This window comes from Bactrocera latifrons, unplaced genomic scaffold (genome assembly GCF_001853355.1).
Source record: "Bactrocera latifrons isolate USDA-ARS-PBARC rearing strain unplaced genomic scaffold, ASM185335v1 scaffold_74, whole genome shotgun sequence".
NCBI classification, from domain to species: domain Eukaryota; kingdom Metazoa; phylum Arthropoda; class Insecta; order Diptera; family Tephritidae; genus Bactrocera; species Bactrocera latifrons.
In genome coordinates, this window is record NW_017537423.1 from 630,021 (window position 1) to 648,189 (window position 18,169).

Genomic DNA, 18,169 nt, shown 5'->3' on the forward strand with positions numbered 1-18,169 from the left:
AATAAAAAAATTTAAGTTAAAAAAATAAAAACGTTCTAAGGTACTTGGTAACCGAATTTTAGCGTTTTTAATTTTTTAATATAAAGATAAAATTTTAAAATTTGCTTATATGTACGTACTTTCGAGTTTTTAAATTATTATTTTTATTTTTTACCTTATTTCATTATTTTGAATACACTGAGTCTTAGAATTTGTTTTAATTTTTACTATAAAATTATCATATACTGTATACTTTCATCCTTTCTATGAATAACATTTTTTCTTCTTTAAATATATTTTTATTTTTTTTTTAATATTTTTTAAATATTTTTTTAACTTTTTTTAAATATTTTTTTTAAGTWTATTAAATATCAGTATTTTAGGGCTTTTCGTATAAAATTATTGTTCATTTTATACTTTCGTCCTTTCGATGAATATGTTTTTTAATAGTTTTTTGGCATCTTATTAAATGTTTGTATTTTTTTTATATTTATTTCTTTGAAAAAATTTTGCAATTTGTCCTTTTGTTGATATGTTTTTTCAAAATATTTTTTATTGAATTTTTGGTATTTTTTGTAAAAAAAAATATTTCTATGAATGAATTTCGCTTCGATGCTCACTTTAAAATCGATTGTGTGACATTTTCTAATTCTCCCAAAGACAATTAGTAATGCCCTAAATTTTATCCGGAAGTAAAACATTCTTTCCGTTCTTCTTCTTTCCTCTTCTTTTCTTACACTTTTTTTCATATTATAAAACTTATTTTTTCTTAAAAAAAAAAAAAATCATGCTTTCGAAGAATACCTTAAAACAGCTGATAATTACATTTTTTATTTATTTTTTTGTAGATTCATACATGGGTAAGTGCGTAATTTGAAATAATTTTTTTATTCACATAATTTTTTAGTTAAGATTTTTAATTTCTTTAATCGAAATCGTCTTTGAAAGCAAATCGTGTTTATTATAAATTATTTTATCGTATTTTTTCCTTCGTTTTCATTTACATTTTATAAGATTAGTTAGTTCTTACAACAAAAAATGATTGTGGAGTTCTGTTGAGCACGTTTCGTAAAGTATATTTCGTCGTCACCTAAAATGCAAAACAACGTATGACCAAAAAATAATCGCATCACTACATCATATTATATATTATCGATGCTACGTTATTTTTGCATTTTTGGTGGTAAAAAAACGATTTTTTTAATAAATTTTCTTAAACGAGTTTGTGGAAGCTGCAGCATCTGGAACTGCTAATGGACTTAGGGCCGTTTTCTCAATGTCTGGTTTGCAGCCTTCTGTCAGTTAAGTTCAAGTTAAAAAGAGGTTCTTTGCCGGAAGAAGGAATCTTGATTAAGTTAACCAGAACGTAACTGATATATTGAGAAAATGGGTGTTAAGGTTTTTGTCAGCATGCTCTTCGGTTTTTTTTTATTTTTTCGTTCATTCGACGTATATTGCATTATAAAATTATTAACTCTACTCTTGAAGTTAGTCTCTCAATATTTGTAGTCCGGCTTCCAAAATTTGTATATTATATTTTTTAAATATTTGTWATACATWTTTTTAAATTTACATTATCTTTTATAAAAATTTTTATTTATTATTACATTTAAATATAGTTTTTTGTCTTCGTCAATCCCGTTATGTATTTCATTCATTATTCCACTTAGCTCAAAAGCTCACGCGCACTCTTTTTAACTCTCTCGCTCTCTTTCAGCTGCTTGAGTATACGATCCACTGAGCTATCAACAGCAAAAAGCTAAAGAGCAAACGAAAGAGAAAAAGGCAATCATTAAGCGCAAGTGATATATCTACGAATATCAAAACAATCATAAAGCAGATGAACAATTCGTGAAAATTTTTGCACAAATACTTTTAAAAAGGCATTACCAATCGATACATTTTCATATATATCGATAATTAAACATTTCAAAATATTTTACAATATTTTCCTAGAAGTCAAACATCTTCGGTTGTTCTTATATGATTTCCCGAAACAGCCAAGCGTCAAGCGAATAAAAAGCACTGACATTAAAACTGAGCATTCTAAATACATACGCGAGCAAGAGCGAAAGAGAGAGTGCACAAAGGCGAGAGTATATAAAGGCGACAAAAAAATAGCGACCGAGTTTCCTAGTTGTGAATTCAAAGTGATTTAAATTTATAGAAAAAGCGAAGCGAAAATTAAAAAAGTATTATTTGTTCGCCAAAAGACAAAGCGCACCAGGAAAGCTCAATAAAAAGCTGCCAAGCTTAAAAGCTATAGAGTGATTTGCGCCCATAAAAGAAGAGTGAAATTATAACGGCAGTCATTATCAACGCAATAGAAAAGCAATTTAGTACGGTATCATTAAAACAGTAACAATAAGAACAATAACAAAAAAATTAAAATAATTTAAAAATAAAAACATTTACATAGCAAATATACTACTATCACTACTCCTACTACTATTACCCTACTACTATTTCTACTACCAAAAGCAAGCAAGCTTGCGTGCCGCCCGTAAATAGTCGGAGTCGGAGCTGGCGCAGCGTTGCATTTCAAGCGCGAGCTATACACGAACTGACCACGTACAGTGTTTGCAGTATTATTGCGTAAATATTAAAATACCAGAAAGTAATTAATAATAAATAATAAAAATTTATAACGATTTTTTCGGTGTTTGTGTATGTTTGTACTTTTCATAGCGCCTAAAAATATACTACAGTACATAGAATATATGAACATTAAAGAATTTATTCCACGAAAAGTACGCAACGAAAGCGTTGAATGTCTCGTAAGTCAAATAGGTGTACAAGTTTTCTATAAAAAATATAAAAAATATTACAAAAATAAAAGGGAAAATCATTGTATGGATGTCTAAGATTTTAATGGCATAAAAACGGAACTGATTTTATATATACATATATATATGTAATAACAGTTATACTAGAAAAAAGACTAACATATATAAACAAATACTAGAAAAATAAAAAAAAAATCAACCATATTTTAAACACCAAAAGTGTTGTAAACAAGATTTTAAACGAAAGTGAAAACTTTTCGAAAACAAGCGTACTTCCAACGACTACAAAAGACGACGAATACAGCCAAGTTATTACTGTGTGTGAGTGCGCGCAAATAAATCGGTTAACATTAGCAGCTTAAAAAGGCCAAATTTAAACTTTTTAAACGAATAATATTTACAAAACGAAGTCGTCGTGTAACGCAAAAAGCCAATGCGACAAGTGATTATCGCACATTAAATAGCAAGAAGTGATTTCAGCGTATGAGTGAACATTTTTAATGATTTAAAATATTTTAAATTTTTTCAAAGACTACGTCAAATTTACGCTAAAAAATAATTTACTTCAACAAGTACGTAAATAGACGAAAATAATTTTTAAACATATATGCTGTAAGCTTAATAAAAACCTAAATGAAAACTGTATGCAAACACGGAAAATAAACGTACAGTGAAATTTGGCAACATAGCAAGTGGTGCGCTATACAAAAACGGCAACAGTGTGTAACGAAACTTGTAAAAGCCGAGGAGTAAGCTAAGTAAAGTAAGCGAGTTTGTTTGTGTGAAATTGGCAACGCAGAGRGAGAGAGAGTGGTGAGCAAAATTGCCACTAAACAGCCTGTAAAGTGATTTTATATACCAACTATACAAATAAATGAACTTATTTACTAAAAAAAAGCAACACAACAAAACAACTTAAGCAAAGCAGCAAAAGTGCAGCAGTCGACGCGAAAAAATATTGGGGTAAGTGCGAATAAGACATGCTTTTTATTAGCAAATATTGAATATTTTAAAATTTTATTTGCTATATTTCTGTATATAAATTGTATATTCTATACACCTTTATATCTAATATATAAAAGACATCAGTGCCATCTGGTGTTAAATTTTTACATTTGATTTCTTATATCCAACCACGACTTCATCCTACCCATCTACATACGTTTCGTACGAAAACTGCTAATTTCTTTCTCTCCTATTTGCTCGCAATCTTCTACAAATCTTATGCGCATAATTTTGCTATTAACAGCATTTCATGTTTGCGTTTTATACTAAGGAAAATAAGCTTAACGCCACTGTAGGCCCGCTACAAGAAAAATGTAGTTGAAATTTAATTTCCTAAGCGTATAAATTAACGTGAGTATCAAACGCAATCGTTGGCGGAATATTTTAAACGCCCTCACAAATGCAAAGCCGTTTGCACAAAGGAGCGTGCGTTGCTAGTAAGGAAAAAAGCATGGAGTTGCTGAAAACTGCTGCAAATTAAAAGAAGTGCTGAAAAATATATGTAGAAATCCTAAAACGAAAAAATCTTGATAACTTAGTGAAATAGGAAAAGGGGAAGAAGGGTGCAAGAGTTGACGCAGTGAAATATGTTTTCGAAACTTTTTCTTGTACACTCGCATAAGCGGACGACAATAGATTACGAAAAATATGCAACTGTTGAAAGGAAAAAAGTAGCGTCTAATATGCTTTGTTGCCAAATTTCTTTCTACAAGGTCGTATGTTCATTTTATGTCAGTGCAGTTATAGAAAGAAGTCTTTGCTACTTTGCTATAGCTATTTTCAACTGTTCGGAAAAAAAATATTTGTGAATATTTGCGTTGTTGCTAGCTCCGCATCGTTCTTTGTAAAGGGCTAGTATGCGCTCTGCTATGTTGCCAAATTTCATTTTAATTTTGCGTACAAAATACTTTAAAATTATATTTATGAATAATAGTCTTTCCGACCTTTCTAATAATTTTCGAAATAACTATAGAACGAGTTGCCAGTTACTTATGGCGACTGAAACTTGATCATTTTCTATTGAAACTTCACGTTATTCCGGAGTTTTGTGAATGTATATTCGAGTCTTTCATAACGCCATCTATTATTTATGTTGCTAACTGTTAAGTTCCAAAACAAATAGTGCAGAAGGCCTATGGTCTTTAAGCAAATGCTGTCATACAACCTAACCTAACCTTGAACTTTAGCGAAGCTAACGTAATTTAACTACAATTTTTCTAAGTAATGTTTATATTTAAATGAGCTTATTTGACGTATTGTTTGATTTAATGTGACCTAACTTTACTTAACTTAACCTGAAACTACTTAATTTAACGTAGCTTAATCAGCTTTTAATTTAATCTAAAATAACGCCTCTTAACTTAACATAACACATCAACACTTAATTTAACTTTACTTAACATAACATCACTTAASTTAACTTAACCTAACTTTGCTGTACTTAACGTAACATAACTTAACGTAACATAACTAAAATCAACTTAGCATAATTTAAAGTAACATAACTTAGCTTAACGTAAAATAACTTAACTTAACGTAACATAACTCAACATAACAACTAATTTGACTTAACCCACACCACGGGAGATGATGCCAACTTCGAGTGATTCTGCCTTTTACAATGATATTTTCTAGCTTTAATGCAATTCTTAGGTTAGGTATACAAAAATTCATCTTCAATAAATTTTCAACAAGAAATACAATTTTGCACAAACTAGACAATACAGAAAAGAGAATGTGTATGTGTGTATATTCATAAAGAAACAAATATATGAATATAACTAGATCCGAACAAAGGCCCCTCTGAAAGTTTCACGTATGCGTGTATGTATAACTGTAAATGCATTTAGTTTAGCAAAAGCATTTATAAGCTTGTATTCCGAACATTTCCGGTTGTTTAAGGCGTCGCCGTCTTTTTGCCACGGTGTGAGCACAAACCATTTCTTTCCTGTCCTTTTCATTTGTACACACGTGTGTGTGTGGTACGGATGTGTGCGTGTTGGTCTGTGAGGACAAACGAGCCTTGACTACTTGCCCGTGTGCTTGACTTCTGCACATGCAACATGTAACAAAAACAACATGGAAGAGCGTATAAATGCACAGTGAAAGAACCTAATATAATTTTAGGCGCTTAACAATAGCCAACGCTGCTTGCAGTGCTGTGGGTGTAATTGTAGTCGAGCAACGGCAATAAAGACGGTAAATTCGTGCGAGGCTAAAAAGAAATTGGCCTGTTTCCAGCGTTGCAAATGCGGCTGTGTTTGTTGATTTCCTTTGTTGTTGTTGTCGCATGCTTGAAAAGGCAAAATATTTACACCTCTCGAGCGCTCAAGTTCTCAAGCAGTTCAAAAGAGCTGGCAGGCATCAAAAGCGTACGAAAAAAGCGCAAAAAGGAAAGTAGCAAAAGGCATGAGACACAAAATGTGCTGCTGGGTGTGAGTGTGTGTGCTTGTGTGTCTTTAGGGGAGTGTGTGGCTGCACATTAGGCAAGCAGTCGAGGACTTATTGCACACTTAAATTTATGCAAGCAAAAAATGTGCAAATTTATTGATTGAAGGCAAACACACACAAACTGCAGTGGAAACGCCCGAAAGCAGACTAAGATTCTTAGCAAGCGCGAACGCTATGAAAGAAGTTGATTACTTAAAAGCATTGACCAGCAGGCGGCGCAAACCAGCAAAGGATATATAATTAATTAAAAAAAGATAATGACATAAAAATGCAATTAACACGCTGCCAGCGGCGGACTGACGCTGCAACGAAGGTAAAATGAGGCGCGGCAGCGCAAAGCAAACTTGCACAAGACACAGCCACTGCGGCCAGCAACCAAGCAAGCTGTAGAACAAGAGCAACAACAACAATGTTAATATGATATGAATACAACAACAATTATATAATATGATTACCTACGTCTGCATCGCGCCTGCCGTTGCCGCTGCCGCAAGTGGTGAAAGTGTATAATTTGCATATGTCAACACTGCTGTGGCGTTGGACGCGCGCAACGCGGGGCAACAGTGACGAATTCGTGCATGAAAGGACAATGGAAATGCATTAAATGACATAAGCGGGCTTCGATAGCGCACAAGCAAACACATACGCACATACATACATATGCATGTATATATGTATGTAGAGCGCTTTTCATTTGCTCTTATATACAAATAGTTATACAAAGTATGTGTGTGTGCTAAGTAGCGCTGTTGTTTGTCAAACAGGATGTGCGCCTGGCCGTTGCCTGAGTTGCCTGGGTTGGTTGCCTAGCTGTTAGCTTGGCCAGAGAAATGAATTTCGTGTATGTGTGTGTGTATATGTTAAAGCTCTTCTGTAGTGTTCGTAGGTAAAATAATTATAATTGATTTGCACACAAGATGCCGGAGAGCATGAGCTAAAGTGTGATGTGAGGCAGTGACAGCGGCCAATGTGGACACAAAACGGAGTGGAAGTGCGACAAGGCTACAAATGTGCTAAAAATGAAAACTAGATTGGTCAGTTTGTATGACAGCTATATGCTGCACTTGTTCAATCTGAACAATGTTTCAGAAGATTGTAGAGATACCTTGGACAATAATCTATGTCAAATTTCGTGGAGATATCTCGTCAAATAAAAAGTTTTTCATACAAGTGCTTGAATTTGATCGGTCAGTTTGTATGACAGCTATATGCTATAGTAACCCGATCTGAACAATATATTCTCAGATTTTAGCGATGCCTTGGATAGTAAAGCATGCCAAATTTCGTCGTAATATCTTGTCAGTTGAAAAAGTTTTCCATACAAGAACTTGATTTTCATCGGTTAGTTTGTATGACAGCTATATGCTATAGTTGTGAGATCTGAACAATATATTCTAGGATTGTAGAGATGTCTTGGTTAATAACCCGTGCCAAATTTCGTCAAGATATGTTGTCAGTTGAAAAAGTTTTCCATACAGGCACTTGATTTTCATCGGTCATTTTGTATGATAGCTACATGCTATAATGGTCCCATATCAGTGAGACAAAAGAAGGTTTGTTTAAGATCGATAACTCAAAAATTGGGGGAGAGGCGTGAGTTAAGGTTTTTTGTGTAACTTTTCCTACTGGGTAGCTTATATTCATTCCTGTCTATAAATATAAAATGTGCATTGCTATTGTTGTTGTACCGGCAATGCAATAATGGTCAGTCAGAGATCACAGATATATGAGCAACAAAAGCGAAATATGAAATAAAAAAGTTGAAAACAACAATAACAGCAATGACATGCATGTAATAAGATAAAAATGCAATAATAAATGGAAAATAGAAAATGTAGCTGGATGAAGTGGAGGTTGCCAGTGCCAACTAGACTAACGAAACACTGTCGTCAATAAACTGCGATGGGTCAGGGAAGACGCCAGCTGCTGAGAACGGGGCGGGAAGCTGAAAATACGGAAACGCCATTTTGCCAAACTGGGAAAACGAGCGGAAGTTGAAAATCGATTGGCAAGGCTAACTGTGAAGGAAAGCAGGCGAAAGGCCCAGGCGATGCAGAGGGCAGCAACGAACGCTCAGCGTAGAATAGAGCAGCTGAAAATTGGAAATGGAAGCAGAAGTAGAAGCAGATTTCAAAATGGAACAGTGGAAGAGGGTTGAAGCGGCTGTGCGCTGAGCGGAAATGCAATAGCCGAGAATAACGAGAATGCTGCAGTGAAGCGAGAACAGTTAGCAGCCCAAGAGGGGCATAATGGAGGCGAGGGGTGGTATAGTGGTGGCAGCGCAGTGCATAGCGAAGCCTTGTGGCTGCATGCGAAATATTGTGCTGCAGTTACTTTGTTGTAGGTGTGGTTAGCTTTCTGCTTTGCCGAGCGTGCGTATGAAAACGTATGTGTGTGTATGTGTGCAAATATATGTCCTTTGATTCACTAAATGTGTGCATCTGACTGTATCTCTACTTGACCAAGCCGCAATGATCGGTTAGCATGCGGGTTGCTCTGCACATATGTACATATATACAAACACAAGCGCTACATATCTAACTACAGTTACATGTATGCGTGTTTAAAATGTGTAAAAAAAAGTCGCACTTCCACTTGCAATTTGTAATTTAATTTCGGTTTGGTTTGAAAAGTTCAAAGTGCAAACGCTCTAAAGTAAACAAATGTGCACACATGCTCAGTAGTATATACATATGTGCCATATGTATTAGTTGTGTATGTGTGTGCATGCACTATATTTGCTCAACTTGATTTTAATCAATTTTTGTATGGTTGCTTGTTGGTTGTGGCTGTTGTAAAGCACGTTGAAATAGTTAAATTTATTTAATTTGACGAAATAGTTGAAAATTTAGCATTTCCGTAGGCGTTCACTTCACTTAAAGTGTAGAAAAAAGCTTTAGAGTAGATAAAACAAGATCAACAACTTTTGTAGCTTTCAATATATATGGCTATGCGTCTTCATATCACCAATTCAGGGAAAAAAGTCACAACATATTTTAAATATTTTTAAATTTGAATTTATTTAAATAAGAAGCTGCCATTTACCTTTCTGAATATAGTATATATATAAAATAATGCAGTCCAATGCATTTCGGTAAACTTGCTCTGCTTTTAACAACATATTTAGTAAAAATTATGAAACTTGAAGCCTATCTACGGACGCTTGTTCTCTTTAATAGATTTTTGACTTCAAAATGTATTACAAACTATATTTAAAATAAAAAGTGAATGCTGAAACTTGATATTTATTGATTATAATTCAGTAATAATTATTATTTTTTAATTTAGTTAATGTTTAACAAACATTTTTTTGGCTTGTTTGTCTAATGAGCTCGCAACCACAAAAAAGATTGTATGTAAACGCTCGACACTTGCAGCTGAAAGTTTTAGAAACACCAAAACCATTTAAATCTCTTATATAGCGAAATTTCTTGTTGTAAGGAAGCCTACACCCAGGCGCGCTTCTGATTTTCTGACAGTACCTTTGCGTGTTTTCGCAATATGACAAAAAATGTTTACTGCTTGCAGTGTGTAATAAAATATGTACCAATTTTTCAAAGATTTACGTAGTAAAGATAAAAAATTTGCTAAAATAATAAAAAAGAAAACCATAAAATCACAATTACTTTGCGCTCAAAAAGCAGTAACTTGGATTTTATTGACTTTTAACATACAAATATTGAAAATTCAATTCATAGCTTTAAAAGCGAATATGGCAATGAACTAGTATATCTAAAGAAAAATTTTAAATTCAAAANAAACAAATTTCTAAAAATATTTAAAATTTTCGGAAATATTTTCAAATTTAGTTTTGTAATTTTTGACTGAATTTTAATACTGGTAAAAATCAATACTGAAATACTAAAGTTAAATTACTGAGAAATATGAAAAAACTAGTGCTACAAAGAAACGAAGCATAACCACAGGCGCATTATATGTTATTGTTGCTAAAGCTGCTACTTTGTTGCATATGTGTGTTATTTAGTATATAGTTGATATATTTGCATATACCAGTGTAGTTTAATGCTTGAATATTAGATATTAAATTTTTGTAAAAAATGTTTAATTTTTACAAAAAAATTTAATTCAATTTTGATTTTTTACCATGCTGCTATTTAAAAATTCTATACCGAGTTAAATTATTAGTTCAAAAAAAAAAAAAACTCAAAAATATAAAAATTGAGTTTTTCGAAAATCTAAGCCTAACAACAGGCGCAACATATCTATTTGCTAATAACTTTGCTATTTTGTTGAAAATGTGGGTGATGTTTGTAGTTTAACGCTTAAATAGTTTAATTAGATTACAAGTTTATAGAAATCTACAATAATTTCTCAAGAAAAAAGGTTTATTGGTTTTAGCTTGCTGGTTTTTTTTTTGTTTTATTTCTTTATTGTACAATTTTGAATCAAATGTGATTTCTTTTTTATGGCTAGCATATTTAAAGAGCTATGGAAATGATTACCTTGTCTTTTGATATACTTGTGCTATATGCAGCATACCATCAGGCGCTTATCTTTGATGGAAATAGTAAGGAGCTGTTTATTATAGATTAAAAGCATAAGGAATTTATATATTGTACAAAATTAAGGAAAAAGTTAATTATTATTATTTTCTTAAAAAAAAATATATATTATTAAAAAAAATGAAGTTATACAAAAACAAAAAAAAAAATTGTTTGTTAATTTTATAGAAATCTACAAATTTCTTGTTAATTTTTTCAAAAAAAAAAAAGCTTAAACTATCGAAAAATCAAATTCATAGAAAACCAGCTTGAGAAAGTGTATGTATGTGTATCTATTTCTTTCATAACAAATCTTCGAAAAATTAATAAAATTTGAGAAAGCTATATCAACTTTAAAAAAAATTATTAAACAATTTTATAAATTTTTTTAGCTTAAATTCTAGTCACCTGCAAGATCAAACTTCCACATTGCTTTTCTAATCGCATTTAGTTTGAAAAATAACAATTTATTTTAGTGCTTTATCTTGTTAAAAGCTCGAGTATGCTCACTAATACACGCAAAGCGCACAGCGGCAAGTTATTTAAGCATGCTACAGCAAGCAACACATAGCGTACTAAGCCCTAGCGACGCTACATGCATAAACGCACACACACACATACACTTTATTTGCCTCTTGTGACAAAGCAGCTACAACAACAAAGGCAAATAATCATAAAAATGGATTGCAATCGGGTTTGCTGTCGAGCTGCAGCTTTCAGCTCGCTGCTTGAGCCTCTGTGCTGCTGCAAAGCAACCAAAATTTTGTTATTCACCGAGCAAAAAATTCAATACACCTGTGCATTGTTGCCCAAACGGGGAAGTGTATAAGTGAAAAACATGTAGTTTTTGTTGTAGTAATAACTTTTTTAATTCCCACATGCGTAGCTAGGAAACGCTGCCAACAAGCAGCTTCCGCACGGCGTTGCCAACTCGCCTGCCATCCTCACTTCAGCGCCCGTAAAGCGCCTGTCGGACGCATGCCAACAAAATATTTTTCTGCTGGCAGTAAATTTTTGTTTTTGCACATCTCGAGAATGTCTTTTACCGTTACGGCAACTGCAACTACAAACTCAAATAGCCAAGCGCCCAAAGTAAAGTGAAAATTTTTTCACGAGAAAGGGTGCAAAATAGTACTGTGTGCGTGTGTGCTTGTGTGTCGTCACTAAAATCAACTGTCGCCCACGCCACCGCCGTACACTCGTGCAAGCAAAACAAATAGAATTAAGTCGAGAAATTGAATTTCAAAGTTTCACATTTACAATGCGCTTTGTGCGGCTCCAATGGCTACCGCGCGTTGTCTACCGCGCGCGCCGCTCATGTTTTATTTATGCTGTCGCGCGGCGCTTTGCTTTGCTTAGTCTTGCTTTTTTCAATTTACTCACACACTTTGTGCGCGCACAGTCTCCAGTTTCGGGTTCTGTGCAAATAAATAGAAAAATTTCGTGTCGCCTTCTACAGCCGCCCCGCGCACCGTTCGCACGCTGTCACAAAACACCACAAATCTTAGAGGCCGCGTTATGTGTGTGTACTTAATGCGCAGCACTCAAACTTAGTCGCATACCGGCGCGGTAACTCACTCAATCAACCGCTATCAGTGCTGACTTATACCCTCAACGCCCACTCGAAGCAACACCACTGCTTGCCCTTAGCAGCGGATATTCGTTCTCGCCTTCAATGAGTGGCTTGTGCTGCTGCGGCGGGCTCTTAATGCTTCCTCCTTTAAGTGCGCTTCCCACTTATATTGCTATTAAATCTGAGTCCCGCTCATTGAAATTCCTTTTACTCGGAAAATTCTCGCCAATTTTGTACATTTTTATTTTATTTACAAGCTTTTCTCGTCACTTCTTTTATGTGCGATAAATTGCCTCATTTAATGTGAGTATTACTCAGCGCCAAGGCGTGGAATTTGCTGAAAAATATATGGCGGCAGTTTTTAAGCGCTCCGTGGTTAAATGTTGATAAACTGAGTCAGGGAGCAATTGGAGCTCTTTTGCTCAAAAGTAACTGATATTCAACTTGATCGCATTCGCTAGTTCCATTAGTGAAGTGTTTGCATAAAAAGCGGTAGTAAAGCTGCTTTGACAAGCAAATGACGCATGACATATGACAGCTGACAAGCAAATATACAGGTAGCGCGCAGTTTATACGAGTTTATAGACCTTAAAACACTTTTGTAGACATAAATATATTAAGAATATACACACCAAAGGCTTGACAGCATGTATGATAAATGACAACGTGAACTAAAATAAAAAAAATAAATAAATAAAAAAATTTAATTACAGCAATTAAGCCATAAATAAAAAATGGCAAGTCGTTTATGACGAACTATAATATTTTATGTACTAATTGACAGTTAAAAATAGCAGCAATATGATCATAATACAGTGAACAACAAATGTGGCAAATGACAAACCTTTGACAGCTACACATTTAGTGCAAATAAATGTTTTAAACGACAAGACTTTACAAAAAATGTTATTAGAGGCACAAAAAATAAAGTTGGACCTGCATTTAGTGGCATGTGCTTACTAAAGAGTAGCTGACAACTGGGTTATGACATGACTAAAATAGTAAGAGACAGCAATTTTTTGTTAGAATAAAGTATAGATAATTGCTATAAATACTTCCGTAAAATAGCTGACAGCTCAAATATTAGATAACAGCTGACAGATGACTAAAGCAGTTTAGCGTGAGCAGTCAACCAAAAAAATTTAAGACCGAATTTGTTATTATATTAAATAAAAATTTAGATAAAACCAAATTTTGTCAAAAAATATCCATTGACTTTTCGGTACAATAACTGAAAGCATTGACATGACAAGTGACAAGTAAAATAAGACAGACATTTATATTAATAAATAATATTCAACAATTATATGTAAAACAAATGGGTTAAAAAAATTGTGTGCAAAAACTTCTATTGACTTTTCTGTAAAATAACTGACAGCCGAGTTATGACATAACAATTGACAAGTAAATATAAATATAATACTAAATTCAAGCGGTGTTGTTAATTTTCAATAGATAATTTCCAAAATTGTATAGAAATTTTGTAGACTTTAATATTTTAGCGGATCATTGTAGTATGACATGACAAATGATAGCTATAAATGACAAATCTTTACATTTAAGTAACACACTGATATGTGTGTTGCCAACTAATCAATAACTAAACTATTTTAAGTATATTGTTATGTTATATCTGACCTTAAAAATATGACAGGACAAGGGAAAAGTGACAAATAACTGTTGACAAATAATTATCTCATTAATAGATCATAAAAGATAGAATTAAATGATTTAATATAAAGTGTGTTGATTTGAATATTTCATTTGACTTTAGAAATGTGACAGGACAAATGAAAACGGAAATATGACAAGTGACAGTTGAGAAATAAGTGTTTATTATATAATTCTTTCGCTGATACAGGAAAAAAATATAAAATTAATTTATTTAAAGTATAGTGTGTTGATTTTATATATTACACCTGACCTAAAAATATGACGGGGCAAGTGGCAACGGAAAAGTGACAGTTGACAAACCCTGTTTATTAAAGAACTCTCTTGTTGATAGAGGAAAAAAGGAGAGCATTAAATGATTTAATAAAAGGTGTGTTGATTTGAATATTTCATATGATTTAAGAAATATTTATGGTAAGTGACACGGAAATATGACAAATGACAGTTGAGAAATAAGTGCTTATAACATCGTTAGTTGATTTCAAGTACATTGTGTTGATTTTTTATATTACAACTGACCTTAAAAATACGATAGGACGGGTGGCATCGGAAAAGTGACAGATGACAGTCTACAAAAAAGTTCTTTTAACATAATTAGCTTGTTGGTTGACCAAAAGCAGTTAATATGAAAGTAAATTATATGGAAGTTTTAAGTTTTTAGCAATCCTGGAAAAATTACAGCACTTGTGGCATCGGAAAAGTGACAGATGATAGATTACAAATTTTGTTTTTTTTATATAAAATGCTCCTTGGCTGATCAAGAACATATCGAATTAAATAAATTCAGGTATTTTGTGTTGAGCCTTATGTTAGAGGTGACCTCATTATTATTGCCCAGTCTTAAAAGTGACAAATGACAGTTGACAAATACCTACTTTCAATATAATTCGCTCTGTGGCTGAGCAAAAAAAAAAAATAAATTTTTAAGCATCTTTCAAAGTATTTTATAATAAAATTATTACAAATATTAATTAATTATTTTTTTTTTTTGCGCGCGTTTCTTCCGTGTTCAGTACTTTTCCACTACCAGCCTTGCCGTTTATCGCACTTTACAAATCTGTAAATCGATTTAAATATAAAATAGATTTAGAAAATGTATATAATATATGAAAGCCAATTACGGTTAAATAAGCAACTTCGTTTCAACTTTTATCTGGCTGCCAAATTCCATCTACTTTATTGCCGGATATGTCAACCTAAAGCCACTGTAAATGAATTGCTTTTTCCACATTGCATGCAAGTGTGTGTGAGTGTATAAATGTGTATGGCATACGTATATATGATTGTGTAGATCTTGTATAGTTGTGTTAGTGTGTCAGCTAACGGTTACATTGTCTGTGCTATTAAGTTTGTAAATCAAAGTTTTTGACAGCAACAAAACAAAGCAGCGCCAATAGACAATTACAAAGCCACGTACATGAATGTGAACACACACATATGTATATAGTAACATACAATTTCCATGTAAAATATCAGATATCAAACAGTACAAACAATACAAGCGCAGTTTTAACTATACGAAAATACAGAGTTTATGCAAATGAGACAACTTTTATAGCAGCAGCTATGTCTGCGTGTGCGTTTGTGTAGACAATATTAGATAATACAATCATAAACTTACTATAGCATATGGCAACACTGTGGCAGTCAAATTTTTTGCACTTGTGTTTCTTCCACCCAACTGCGAGGTCTAATTTTCTAATTTTGTGCTTGAAAAGTTTTCGCTATAAATATGATTATGCGTATGTTTATGTAAATATTATGTCAGTGTGTGTGTGTGTGTGTGCAAATTTATATTGTTATAGCTAATACATAAATCTAAGTTATTCAGTAATCTTACCCAAGTGGTAAATATAAGGCATTTTTGATATTGAATTCAATTCCAAATTCCTGACGTACTCAAGTAATGGACAAGTAACTTGCACAGGCTTCACTTGAGGCCAACTTCACTCCATTAAGGGAGCTCTGCATTGTTGCAAACATACAGTAGTCCGATGGCGCAAAGTCAAGGCTATATGATGGGTGCATTATAATTTCTCAGTAAAGCTTTCCCAGTTTTTGCCAAATCATCAAAGTTGTGTGTAGTCTAGCGTTGTCGTGATGGAAAACGAAGCCATTTCTGTTGATCAGTTCTGGCCGCTTTTTCGATTGCTTGCTTCAATCTGATCAGTTGTTGACACTAAAATGTAGAATCAATCGTTCGACCATGCTGCAGCAACTCAACCATGATCTTTTTCGCACATTATTATCGTATTTGATCCACTTTTCGTCTCCTGTTACCATTCACTTCAGAAATGGTTCGATTTCATTTCGTTTCAACAAAAAATCGCAGATGTTAATTCGGTTAATTACAAACATCGAGCTTCTTTTTGTAGCCAGCCTTCTTTAAATGCTTCAAAACTGTTTGATGATGAATGTTAAGGTGTCACGGCTGCTTATGTGACGGTCCTGATCAATATTTTCCATAATTTCATCGATTTTTTCAACGATAGGCCAGGACCAGAGCGAGGCGCATCTTTCACATCGAAATTTCCAGAACGTAAGAACCAATGTTGTGCCACACGAACGGATACAGCATCGTCTCCTTAAACTTCACAAATTTCATATGTGACTTGCGTGGCATTCTTGCCTTTTTCATAAATTTCATGATTATTTATTTCCTCTGACTGCTGTATAAATTTTTTTTGTTACTTTTAGGAGCTAACCACGGGTTAAGGGTTCGGGTATCTGTTGATGTTTAAGGGCTAGTCTAAAAAAAAATCATCGCAAACTAGTACTTCGAAACAGTTAACACCCAAATTAATTGCTAACCGCCACTTTAACCTCTATAAGCCCCAAAATCCATCTCTAAGTGTGCTAGAATTATATTTTCTCAATATCTAAGCAGGTCAACCAGTAATCGCCACTTTAACCGTCGCCAAAATGGTCACGATTACCGTTTTTTTTAAAGCCCCAATTAATTTGTATTTTCCGTGATAAAATCTTTCCTCTGACTGCTGCCTAAATTTTTTTGTTACTGTTAGAAGCTAACCACGGGTTAAGAGTTCGGGTATCTATTGGTGTTTACGGGCTAGTCTAACACAATCATCACATTATTAAAATACTTGTTTGAAACATTTAACACCAAATAATTGGTAACTGTTACTTTAACCAGTGGTTAAATTAAAGTATCATAAGTTTCCACAAAATCCATCGCTAAATAAGCGCTTTTTTTCTTAATAACTTGTTTCGGACCAAATGTCAGTTAAGTTCTGATTAAACTTACCGAAAAAATGAGTCTTGGTTAAGTTAACCAGAGCTTAATTGAGAGATGTTTGCTAACTAGACATTGAGAAAACGGACCTAAGTGTGCTAGAATTATATTTTTTCTATATTTAAGCAGACTAAACACTAACCGCCACTTTAACCGTCAGTTAAATACATATTTTGCTTAGAAATGCTTAAAATTTGAACTTTTCTTTATTCTAACTTACGTCTAAATGCTGTCAATGCTTTGGAGTTAACCACTGGTTAAAAAGCCAGTCTGCTACCATAACTACTTTACTGGGTAGCCTTTTATGCCGTACTACTATTGATATTATGTATATATCTGTTAATATTTGCAACGCCATATTGTCTGTCAATAGAAGCGCCGCAAGGAGTTCATGGCACACACAGCCAGACAAACATATACATATGCAAATATTATATAACTGTATTGGCAAATGTGTAAGTTTCTATTTATTTACGCTGATTTATTTGTTTATTGTTTGCTGCCTTTAATAATTTGCTTGAGTGCTTAGGATATGCATACATACACGCATAAATTTATGACACAAGGATCATACGTTTGTATGTATGTGCATCCATATGTAACTGCTGTAAATACATATGTGTGCAAAGCTTATTTGGCATATGCAAATGCTGTTTGTATTGCCTCAAAGGCAGATTGTTTTGCAAATTTGCTCATACATTTCTTTGTTGCGAGTATTTGTATGCGTAGCTCGGTTCGTAAAAGTTCTTTTTGTGTTGAGCCAAATGTGCATATGTGTTTGCTGGTGATTGCTAGCAGGTGACAAGGGCTGTCATGCCCTAAGCAACTTGCTGATTGATATGATTGCAAGCCTTTTGATCAATAATGTAGGCCGAAGGACACGAAGAGAGTTGCTCCAGGCGGTGGAAAACTATTTTTTATTACAATTTATTTTTATTTTTTTTTTTTG